The sequence below is a fragment of the Triturus cristatus genome, chromosome 4_1, assembly GCF_964204655.1.
Source record: "Triturus cristatus chromosome 4_1, aTriCri1.1, whole genome shotgun sequence".
NCBI lineage: Eukaryota > Metazoa > Chordata > Amphibia > Caudata > Salamandridae > Triturus > Triturus cristatus.
This window is the reverse complement of record NC_140585.1, coordinates 888,898,784-888,911,060: the sequence shown is the minus strand read 5'-3', so window position 1 is coordinate 888,911,060 and position 12,277 is coordinate 888,898,784. Positions and strand designations below refer to the sequence as shown.

General features: G+C 43.3%; 1 protein-coding gene across 4 annotated transcripts in view; it reads left to right on the top strand.

The window, feature by feature from the left end:
* The window catches only part of AHCYL2 (adenosylhomocysteinase like 2), a 469,222-nt gene that overhangs the window by 307,665 nt on the left and 149,280 nt on the right, over positions 1–12,277 (top strand). The gene's annotated exons all lie outside the window — the stretch shown is intronic.

The window sequence follows — 12,277 nt, the reverse complement described above, 5'->3', positions numbered from 1 at the left end:
TTTCTGAGATGGTCTTTACTCCCCAGTGCACTTTTGAATCCTGTCTATGGTTTATTTTGAAATACTGATTTGTGAGGTTCTGTTTAAACAAATGAGGCATTTTCAACATTGCCTCACTGAGAATTAATCTTAGACTTTGAACAATCTAATTCAGTTTCTCTTGGATCTCGTTCTGGCTTTATATTGAGATATCTACAGTCTTGTCTGTTGGAAGCCCTTTCAGTCTCCTCATCCCGAAATCTGGTTGACTCTTCAAAACTCTTTAAGGATATGTATTTTTAAATTCTGGAGCAAAGTTCTCCTCTTAGCTGTTAATTCTTATCTTTGAGATCATGAAGAAAATTAACCCTGACCTACATAGACACTATGATCAACATGTTTTGTATTGAAAAGCAATGCAGCATCTGCAGCTGGTTATGCAAGTGGTGCGTTACTAAGTGGATGACTTTCTCTTCCAGGGGATTCTCATCAATACTAATAAACAAAAGAGGGAGTGAAGAGGTAAAGAAAGTGGATTCTTCCTCCTCAATATGTCATAGAAAAACAAAAAAGAATCCACCTTGGACAAAGCAAAATGAAAATATCCTTCCAAAGTATTTTTCACTATTTATGAAATGTGTGTACCTTACTGATGTGCAGGGGAACAGAGTGTTGTTAAAATAACCCTCACCCACCAAAAGGTCCCTTGGTGGCATGCTTCATCATTGTTCTTCCCGCCCGCTGCGGGACGGGGCGTGCTACAACCAACGAAGACGCGGGAGCACTTAAAAGTGAATATACTATGTGTGATGCAAGAGTGAGAGTGGAAGGGTCAAACATGAAAATAGTAAAGTTTATAAACCAATACCTGGCTGTGGAAAACTACATTTTAATACTCCTAGCTGGTATCATTAAAAATGGGGAATGGAGGTAATGTGCTGCAGTGGGCTACCACCTCCCTAGTCAACATGTTTCGAAGCGATCCCCTTGGCTTCTCATCAGGACAAAAGAAAATCCCTACACCACTCCTATGATTTAACAACAATGTGGTCTGCTAAATCAATCTAGCAGGAATAGTGCGTATAAATAGCATGCACTTAATACTATACCATGGTAGGTATGGTTTCTTAAATTAACCTGGAAGGATAGAAAAGCATCATTAAATTACAGTACTGAGACAATCATTGGACCACATCACCCTATTAGTGGATGATTGTAAGAGAAGTGATATATTTTTCACTCAGTGCACCGCAATTTCTATGTTAAGTGGGTGCCGTGCTGCCCGAGAAGGACATACAAAACAATACTAGATGTCACAACATAAAACATAGAGCACACACTCTATTGTGATCAATTATGTCTTTTTGATCCGTCTCCTGGAGGCTGGGAGATATTGTCATGGTCATATATTGCTGGTGTGATATATCATGATCCCCCTACAAGTGAAAGTATAAAATGGCAACATTTAACGTACACTGTTAATACCACGCCATAGCCCCATGAGCTATTATCACGGAAGGGGAGGAGCGCCTGTAGTCACATACTGTTGAAAATGAAAGGTAGCTATTGTGAATTCATTGATCTCTGACATAGAGCTTTTTCGAAACAAATGCTCGTTGTCTAAGGGGGCCGGCTATGCCGTACTCACTATGTCAAGGCTGCTCACTCGCTCTGGATACTACCTCGCCGTGGCTCAGATGATCGAGGAGTCTGTGTTTGGAGCCTGTTTTTGTATGGCACACTTCGGGTATGTGCGTGTAAAGTTTAAAAAAAAGACTAGAATGGAAAACACTCAAAATGGCCACCTGTGCCGGCACAAACTTCCTGTTACAAATGACTATTTCTGTCCTGTCTCGGCCCGTATCCCTGTTGTCATGACAAATGAAAACTAACAGAACGGGGGCTCTCGTCATGGTTTGAAAGTACAGAGGTCATCACCGTGTGTAAAACCAGGTGACTAGAACTCAGTTTTATCATCAACCGTTGTTATATATGCGAGTGTATCTCTCTTGTGATGGTCAAAGGAAACTGAACCCAAAAACCTGACAAAATCGGAGGTTCCCGCAATGGTGAAACCGTGCATAAGGTCATCAGCCTGTGAGAAAACAGAGTGATCCTCAGCGCTGTTCAAATTGTTCATAATGGTTACTCCCTTCGATTCAATTACCCGCCTCCCACTGTTCCACCTACAAAAACATCATGTCATCAGCGATTCCTCCTACAAAACAGTCATCAGTCTGCTTTGAAAGGAGGCCATAGAGGAGGTCCCACTTTCCTAAGGGGGCATGGAATTTACTCTCACTACTTCCTGGTGAAGAAAAAGGTCCAAATCGAGAATTCAGACCCATTCTGGACTTGAGACTACTGATCAAGTTTAAACGCAGATTAAAATTCAGGATGCTGGCCCTTCGCCATCTCTACCCCCCAACTACATCAGGGGAACTGGATGCGTTCCATCGATCTACAGGATGCCTACTTCCACATTCTGATCGCCACAACTCATCTGTAGTTTCTACGCTTCAACATAGCATCCAAACACTACCAGTACAGAGTACTACCATTCGGCCTGAAATTAGTGCCTCGCACATTCTCGAAATGCATGTGCATAGTGGCAGCATCCTTAAGGAGGAGGAGAATACTTATTTGACTGGCTCATAAAAAGCCCCTTCCAGTCGCAAACGAAAAGCCATTAACAGATCTGCCTCGAGACCCTGCAGAATCTAGGTCTTCAGATCAGTTTCACAAAATCCATAAAAACATCAGCCCAAAAGCTACACTACCTGGGTGCAACTCTAGAAACAGACGCAAGAGTGTATTCTTCGGAGGAGAGATTATTCTCAATCAGTCTAAAGTGCTATATTCTCCTGCGCACTCGACATCCATTGACCAGACAGGTGACGTCTCTTCTAGGATCGATGGCCTCTTGCATCGTCATCGTCCCCAATGCCAGGTTGCACATGAGACCGTTACAGAAAACTCTGGAAAATCAGTGAACTCAGTTCTCAGTTTGCTGGGACAACAAGCTGACTCTCTTGCAGGATTAGATGCAATCGCTACCATGGTGATCTCAATGTCAAAACCTTTTGGTAGGAGTCCCTTTCCCCCAGGACACTCTCATACAGACATTCATCACTGATGCCTTCCTCCAGGGATGCAGCACTCAGGTGGGTCCCCTGCAAACTCAAGGACTGTGGTCGGACAAGGAGCAGCAGTATCACATAAACGTGCTAGAGCGGGGGGGCAGTCCATCTAGCTCTCAAGTCCTTTTATCCACCCATAATGACTAGCTCTCTTCTGGTCCAATACGACCACAATGCATTTCTTAAACAAACAACGGGTTGGGCTTGGTCTCGTCCCCTATCTCTGGAAGCGCAGGCCATATGAAACTGGCTTATAGCCAGTGACTTAATCTCGGCCATTCACCTGCTAGGAATCCAAAAACACTCAAGTTGCAACTTCACAGAAAATAACGACTGGATTCTACATGATGACATCGTGTAAGACATTTTTCGAGAATGGTGACATCCGCAAATGAACTTGTTTGTAGATGAAAACAACAAAAAATGCCTAGACTATGCGTCCAGGTTTTCTCAACCAGGGTCAAAGAGGAATTCCCTTTTTGATAGGCTGGTTAGGGAAATTTCTTTACGCGTTTGACCCAATTCCGCTGATTCCTACAGTGAGCAACAAACTGTACCAGTCCGGGACCAGAATGATCCTCATATCTCCGGAATGTCCTTGCCAGTGGTGGCTTCCGGACCTGCCATATCTATCGTAAAGACCACACGAGCTTGCCATCAGACAGGATCGCTTGTACAAGCTCTGAGGGCAGATTTATCACCCCAGGCCGCCCTCACTGAGCATGAAAGCATGGCTCCTGAATTCCACCAGTATGGGCATTTAGGCCTATCACAGGACTGTGTGGACATCCTAAGAGTCCAGTAATCTTCTACCAAAAATCGTATGCCTTCAAATGGAAGCGTTTTTACTTGTGGTGCGCCCAAAATGACTATCAGCCAATTTTGGGGCAAGAGAATGTCATTTGACTTTATCTCTTTCATTTAGCGAAGTCTGGACTGCAGTTTTCCTCCATAAAGGTACACCTTTGCAGCCATTACCGCTTTCAAAAAGTCTCCCACAGTGATTATTCTTTCAAGTGCCTGTGATTAAGGATTTCTTGGAAGGGCTAAAGAAGGTATTACCTCCTGTAAGAGCACCTTCTCCACTGTGGGAGCTTAATATTTTTCTCTCAAAAGTCATGGGCCCTCCTTTTGAGCCTATATACAAGGCCTCTGTACAACACCTCACATGGAAAGCAGCTTTTCTAGTGGTGATCGCTTTAGAATACTAAGTCAGTGAGAGCCCTACACAGTGTTTCATGCTAATGGGGTGGTCATGAGAACGCATCCTAGTTTCATCCTCAAGGTGACTTCTGATTTTTCACATAAACCAACCCATTTCTTTACTAACATTCTTTCCTAACCTCTCCACCCCAGCAAAGAGACAATGCATTCTTTAGATATCAAACGAGTACTCAAGTTTTACCTAGAAAAAACAAAATATATCAGACAACCTGACCATCAAGTTGTCAACTATGGTCCAATGAGAATAGGCATAGCTTGCTCCAAGCAGACCATCTCGAGGTGGATAGTTTCTTGTAGAGTTGTTTCCTACCAGTTAGCCAACAAACACTTACCGGCCAGGCCTAAGGCCCATTCTACTCCGGTCAAGGTGGCAACAGCTGCTCTACTGGAAAATGTACCCTTTTTCCAAGATTTGCAAGGCTGAAACATGGAAATCAGTACACAGTTTTACCAAACATTACACTCAGATACTCAAGTAGGACGGGCCTCTTTGAGGAGTCTTATTCGATAATTGTAACAGCTGCTTTTGAATGTTCTTGATTCGTCAGCGGGTGTGTGCGTTGGGCTCGCTATTCTATCAATGCTTATGACTATTGATGAGGATCCCCTGGAAGAGAAGGATAAATCACTTTACCTGTAATCCTAGTTCTCTTTCAGGGGAACCCTCATCAAAGTCACAAGCAACCCTCCTTCCTCCCTGGACGAATCCTTTATGCAGCAGCCTATACATTCTTTATCCTGTTTTTCATGTTACCATAAAAAGGACCTGGCCGGTCACCTGTGGGGCATGATGAAGTCTTAAAGGCACAGTGCCAGTTTTCTCTGTAATATTTTAAACACAGTTAGACAAAAATCGAGTATATCGCAGAAAACCTGCCCTTAGGGAAGAATACAGTAAGAATTCGTTGTAATCCCTTGTCTAGAAAAAATACTTTTTTGCTATAGACCCCTTGCTCACCAGGGTTGCCCCTAGGTGGCATACTTCATCATTGGGGTTCCCCTCAAACCTCTACTGATTGAGGCGTGCTGCAAATTGCGAATTACGTAGGAGCACTTTTTATTGTAGACTATGTGTAGTGCAGTGATGTGGAGTGGAAAGGGAAAGAAAATCTAAAAATACCTAACTAGTTGGCCACACTTTTATTCCAGCCCCTAGTTGGTATGGTTAAAAGTCAGGGGTCGTTTACGGAGAAGAAACCTGACCTTAATGAGTCTGGTTGTCTCAGTAATGTGCTTTTGTCAGCATGTTTTGAGCAGTTCCCCTAATTGCTCTTCATCATGACTCCACGGGGTCCAGCCCCGTGCGTACCACTCCTAGTGAATCCGGTAATAAGGACACAACCCATGCACTATGGCTTCCCTCTTTAATGGTAAAGCCACTGGGAGCGATTGCCTCCTGGTGAACTGTTATAAGGAGTTCTCTGACATCCAGGCCGCAGCAACAAAGACTCCCTTCAGCAATTTTCTCTATCGGTGTGCTTGATACGGGCTGTTATCATTGTTGAACATGGGTAATATAACTCTTGTGAAGATTCTAATGCAAAGATTGGAGATGCGCATGCACATTTTAGTGCTTCCAAGGTCAACTGCTCTTAACTTATAAATTGTTATGGCGATTTTGCAATGGATGGAGCCCAATTTACCAGTGGCAGCCATCGGTCTCGACACTGAGAAAGCAATGGATGCGCTGGAGTGGCCAGTCATGCAGGGAATGCTTAGACGTTTGGATCTCAAAAAGTGCATTCTCAGTCTTAATAAATCTATTATACATAGGCGTACTCGGTGGCTATCATGAAAGTAAATAACTCCTATTAGGTCGCAGTACCCATTGACAGGGGGACCAAGCAGGGATGATTTGTGCTCTGTCCATTGAAGCCTGTCTATTGAGCCCCTGATCTGTATACTCTGTCATTCTCAACGTGGAATTTACATTCAGGTTGATCTGCTTTGATATTGCTGTATACTGACAATATTATATTGTGTGTACAATGTCCAAATGCCATCTTAGCTCCTATTATCAGAGATCGCATTAGACTTTGGGAGTATTCTGGTTTACATATTAATTGGAATAAGTCAGAGTTATGCCCACTTACAGATGTTATGTTAATATGGTTTGTAAAGCGCTTGAATACACAAGGGTGTCTTGGTGCTGCCTTGGAGGAAAAGGGTGGGGACGAATAGCGGAGCAACAGTCCTGAGCTTATTGATTGAAGAGACAGGTTTTCAGGGATTTCCTGAACTGAAGGAGGTTAGGGGATGCATTAAGATTAAGAGGGCGGGAGTTCCATATCTTTATCGTGCTAATCACAGAACTGGTTTCTCCTCACTGTGCTTTCTTCGAAGTAGGTACTACCAAGAGTCTTGTATCAGAAGATTGAAGTGTTCTAGGGGGTCTGTACCAGATTAACTTTTGTGCAAAGAATTGTGGTCCTGAGTTGTGCAGTACAAAGAGCCTTAAAGGTAATTCTTTTCTGAATGGGTAGCCAGTGAAGTTCATGTAAGGCCAAGGAGGCTGAGTGATTGAGCATCTTGCCTTCACTGGAGAATAACTGACTATTTATCAAATGCTTGCTGGCAATATTGTTGTGCTCAGGTTAGGAATGTCCTGTTTACATATAGGCACAGAATAATAATGCACTACAATTTTATTTATCAGCTGTATTAAAACCCGAAGCTCATAGCCAAGTTTTCTCTAGGAAATATTGTAGAATGTAATAAGTGTAAAGTAACAAATGTGGTTTTCCGCCACATCCTGTGGTCAGGTACCGTGATGTTAGTATATTGGAAAGGAATATTTAATTCTTTGAGTACAATGGTAGAGTTAATCATCGCTCCATGCCCAATAGTTGCCTTCGTGTGCTGACTTATGCTGTACCTAAGGAAGCATACAGGATATGTCTGCTCTTTCTAGAGATGGACGACAATGCAATGGATGTGTCCCAAAGCTCCTACACATGCAATATGTATGCAGGATTTAGTATACTGTAATACAGTGATGGGTGAGTATAGTGATATTATACATCCTTAGGCCTACCAGAGAGACCTTTGGAAATCATACAGAATTTTCCTAAAACAGCAGCCTGGGAATTTTGATTTTGAGTGCTACTCTGAAGCAGCAGTGATTTAGTTTAGTGGTGTGTTATTATATACATGACTGGATGGATGTCTTAATCATTGTATAATGTTCACATATTCTGATGTTATGCTTGTATTTTGTTTTGCTAAAAACAAGTAAAAACCACCAACACTGCAGGCAGGTCAGTGCACCCCCATTTATTCTGGTTATTAGAAAAGAATAGAAGTTCAGTTGCACGCTAACCCAAGCACACCGTACATAGTCATTGTTGAACAGTCTTATCTTAATTTTTGATGGATACTCCCTCCTGCAAATTCCTCACCTCATAAGTATCCTCCAGGTGCCTGACAGGATCTGGATACTTTTTCCCCAGCAGTAGTTCTCCAACACTGCCAACTTTTACCTGCCCTGGATGTGACAACATTGATACATATAAGGCACCAACTGGCGCTCTGGGATCAAATCTCGTTATTCAGTACCTCGTCAAAGCTTGTCTACATTGTAGAATCTTTGCTTATAGTTATAAACATAGAATATTCCCATCTGTGTGCAGAGACTCCGGAATACATTTTTTTAAATATAATAAAAAGCATCTATAGCTTGAGTTATCCTTTTAGGGTTCAGATATCTTTATATTCAGAAAGCAGGGAAACAGCATTGCTTTGGGACCCAGGGAGCTGCATGTCAGCAGTTCCCTGGATCCCAAAGCCATGCCAGCTCCCGCAGGGTGCTGGAAGGGAGCGCGGGCGCCTTCAGGCTTCCCCCATGGTCCCGTTGGTGAGTGGGTGCTCTGGAGACACCCACTCTAATTGGGCAGGCCCCAGGGGATGGGGTCCCTGGGGCCCAATTCGGCCCAGGGAGATGGGCCGTGCAGCCCCTCCAATCTGTTAAAGGTCGGGGGATGAGGTCTCCAGGGCTGAAATCAGCCCGGTGAGGGGTGCCACACGGCCCCCCACACCCATTGGGGAAAAAAAAAAACCTGGTCTTGAGAGGTGGGGTCCCTGGGGCCGAAAATGCCCCAGGGAAGGCGGAGCCATGCAGCCCCCTTTCCTTAAAATAAAAAATATAGAAAAAAAACTCTGGCAAGTTGCCAGAGACCACGCCTCCTTCACCACCACTCTGCAAATTTACCTCCTGGCACAGTAGTTGTCCCAGACAGCGGGATAGCTGAGAGGACTTAGGCTCCAAAGGCTGTCCTGTGGGCCAACTACCCCTCCTGCTACTTCCAGTAAGTCACACACAGCAGGATGTGGTATTTGGAGGCCACACCCACTTTCTCCACCACTCTGTAAACGTGGCTTGTGGTGCACTTCTGGTTGGGGGATGAAGTCCACTTTACTTCTGAGGGACCTTGGAGGCCAAGAAGCCCCCCTGGTACCTCCTGTGTGTCCTATTTAGTGGGACTCCTGAGAGGTGGTCGGAGGCCCAGCCTCCTTTCCCTTACACTCTGCAAACGTGACTAAAAGTTAAAAAAAAAAACAGAAGTTCACTGCAAAAAAACAAAGGTTACAAGGATGTTGTAGTTGGGAATTAGCATTTAAAACAACCCTTGGAAATTCACTGTCATTTGAGATGTCATTTGAGGTGACCTCACTGACCATGTCATGAGTGATGTAATATCTGACGTCCTAAGCAGTGCATTGCGTGGGCTTGAGTTATAGTTAGCTCAATAACTATAACAGCTGAATTTCCCTGGTTTTGTACAAGTGACACCTGAGCCTAACTATAACGTCTCTGTACCTTGGGGGAGAGGGGGGAGGGGATAGAGGGGAGAGGGGAGGAGAGGGGAATGAATGAATTGCCAGCTTTCCGTCTCTATGGGTTCTATGCATTGAGGTATCTATGTAGCGGTCATTTTATCTAATGACTTTTTCTTCATGGCTAGACTTTGATATGCATCAGTTTTGGTACTTGGGTTGGTCTTCCCGACTTTACGATGAATGCGTTTATTCATCTAAGTTCAAATGTGGATGAGTTTTGGGGCCTCTTTTTTCTGGATTTCTTAGGACAGGTTCTTTTGAATACTTCCTTACTGGTGAAGGAACTGTAGTTTTCAGGGCTTTTGTTATTGCCTTTGACCCTTCTAGTCCATAGGCTCATTTCGCTCTTTTAGAGGTCATGTACTGTTGACTGTTGTCTTCTGACAGTATTATTCAGCTGCCCTTGGGGTGTGGTTTTTTCCGTGCCTAAAGGGTGTTATTTACATTGCCTGTGATCCTTGCCACAGTTTTTAAAAGACGCTAATGCTCTTTATCATCTAATTCATACGTACATCTGGTATGCTGTTAATTGCGACAATCTGGTTCTCTCTAACAACATTTGTACGATTAGTTTGCAGACCCTCCTCCGATTGGGTATAGCTATGGTATTTAATTTAAAAGTTCAGGAATCTGCTGCTATGTCTATCAGAAGAACAAGTTCCTTACCTTTGGTAACGCATTATCAGGCAGAGACATAGTCTAGCTGCAGATTCCTTAACGCCCTTCCCATCCTCCTCACTCTGCGAATGATTTGTAGTGTAAGATGTATTTCGTTTTACAACCCTGGTTTATACACCAGTGGTCAGTGTTTCAAGTATCTATGTGCTTTGTCAAACCATTTGCTCTTTCCTTATAAATCTTGTCTGGGTGTAAGGAGTTTACCCTTTTTCAGCACAGGTTTTATACACCAGTAATCGCTCTTTCATGTAGTTGTGTGATTCAACGAACCTTTTGGTCTTGCCTTGTAGATTTTGACTTGGTATTGCTATACCATCCATTTCTGTTTTCTAGTTATTGTTTCAAAGATACATTGATATTTTTTGGCACAACCAGGTTCTATAGTGACTCCGTGTTGTGGCGCGGAATGCCGGAGGTGACTTTTCGAATCCACTGACATCACAAGCAGAGTAGACGACATCACGGAGTTGTAAGACTCCATCCCCTGGTGCGCAGAGGTACTGCTGAAAAATTTCCAGATCTAGTCGGATTCCTGCGGAGAATTCAAAAGTTAAGGAATCTGCGGTTCGACTGTGTCTCTACCAGATAATGTGTAACTGAAAGTAAGTAACTTGTTCGATTACTCCTGAGCCTGTACCTAAGCCAGTGGTGCTCTTTGTTGAATATGGAATGGCTTTAAACTTACAAGCACCTTTTTTCAAACACAAATATATAAAAAAACTACTTGACGGATTTATATGAAAAGAAGCACTCTTTCTCAGTAACGTTATACATTCATAACAAGTTTGGTTTAAAGCCGTTGATTGTTTTGGGAAATGATACACCTTTTCACTCCCACCTTAACTTCCCCCTCCTCCTCCTCCCCCCTGGATGGATCTTCAAGAAATTTGCCATGCATTATCTTAGCCCACTGAGTTTGATAAATTGCCAGGGTTAGTGGAAATCAGTCTTTAGGGTCAAAAGTTATCAGCAAATCAAAAAAAGTCACTCTGTGATTGGCAGGGGTGGGTGGGTACGCTCGCTCACTCCCCAGGTTGATGTTTTACCCACATCAAACCATAGAATTTCAGCTGTTATACCTATGTTAAGACACTAAAACTCATGGCCTAAAGTTACCTAATGTCACAAGTTATAGTTTTTTCAGATAAGTATAACTATACCTGTTGAATTTCTATGGTTTTGTGCTAGTAAAACGTCAGTCTTACTAACGTCCCTGTATCCTTTTTATCCAGGGAATTTCTATGTTTTTGTTTAACATAAAATCATATGAAGTTACCGTACGTTCTAAAACGTCAGCCTAACTAACGTCCCCGTAACCTTTTTTTTTTTTCCCCCAAACATAAAGTGATATATAGTTAGCGTATGTTAATTTAACCACCGCTACGCCTCGGGTGTTTGGTGTGTTTTTTTTTTTTGTCACTTGGGTTACAGAACCATCGCAGATTTACACCAGAGGCCGCGCTGAGCGCCACTGTAAATCTGCAGATCAGCGGTTCGCCCCACCACCCCAAAAAACTAAATTCGACAATTATTTGCCCATGGGGGGTCCCTCAGTGACCCTCTGTGTTCTGTGGGGCCAGAATACCTCTCTCCTGACCCCTTATGTTATTTTTAGGTCTCACTGAGTCAGCGCATGCGCTGCAAGACATTTAGTCAGTGGCTTTTCGAAGTGCTTCCAAAGGCTGTTGCCGGCCACCAGCTTTCGGTTACGCGCGCTTGAATGTGCATGTAAAGCTGCCATCTGGCTTTTGTAATGGCTCATTAAGCCTTACAGTGCTCCTCCACCCCCCCCCCCCCTCTCTCTCTATCTCTCGGCTCTCACTACCCCCTCCCTCCTCGTAAGCTTTATGGCAGCGTGTGAATCCTGGCTAATTGAGCCTCCCAGCGCGTGAATTATGCTCCTCAACCCCCTTGTTTGTTTTTTTTTTTACTCTGAGTGCGAGGTGCGCGCGGCCAATGCTTGTTTAGTTAGGGAATTTGAGATTTATCCCCCTGATTCTCACTGACTAAACTGCGCCCCTGCCCACGGGGAGGTAACAAAAGTAGCGGCACAAATCTTGTTTGTGTGCTTTGCAGCAATTTACTTTAATACAGGCTCGGTTTGAGAACGATCATAAGGAATGGAAAATGTTATCTTGAAAACACATCACTTGACAGTTGGCCGCTTTTTTTATTGCTGTTAATTGTGGATTTATGATGTACTTTTATAGACTCACTTACGTTCACGGAACTGGAGGTTTTGTTATACAATTAAAAACACTGTTTTAAATATGTGAGAACACACATCATTTGACGTAAATTGCACGTTTCAAAATTAAACCCCGATCACTGCAGCTCAGAGAAACAGAATTTATGTCTAGTTTGTAATTCACAATTCTTTTACCTTGGTGCCCTCTAGGGGCACAATTTTTATTACAAAT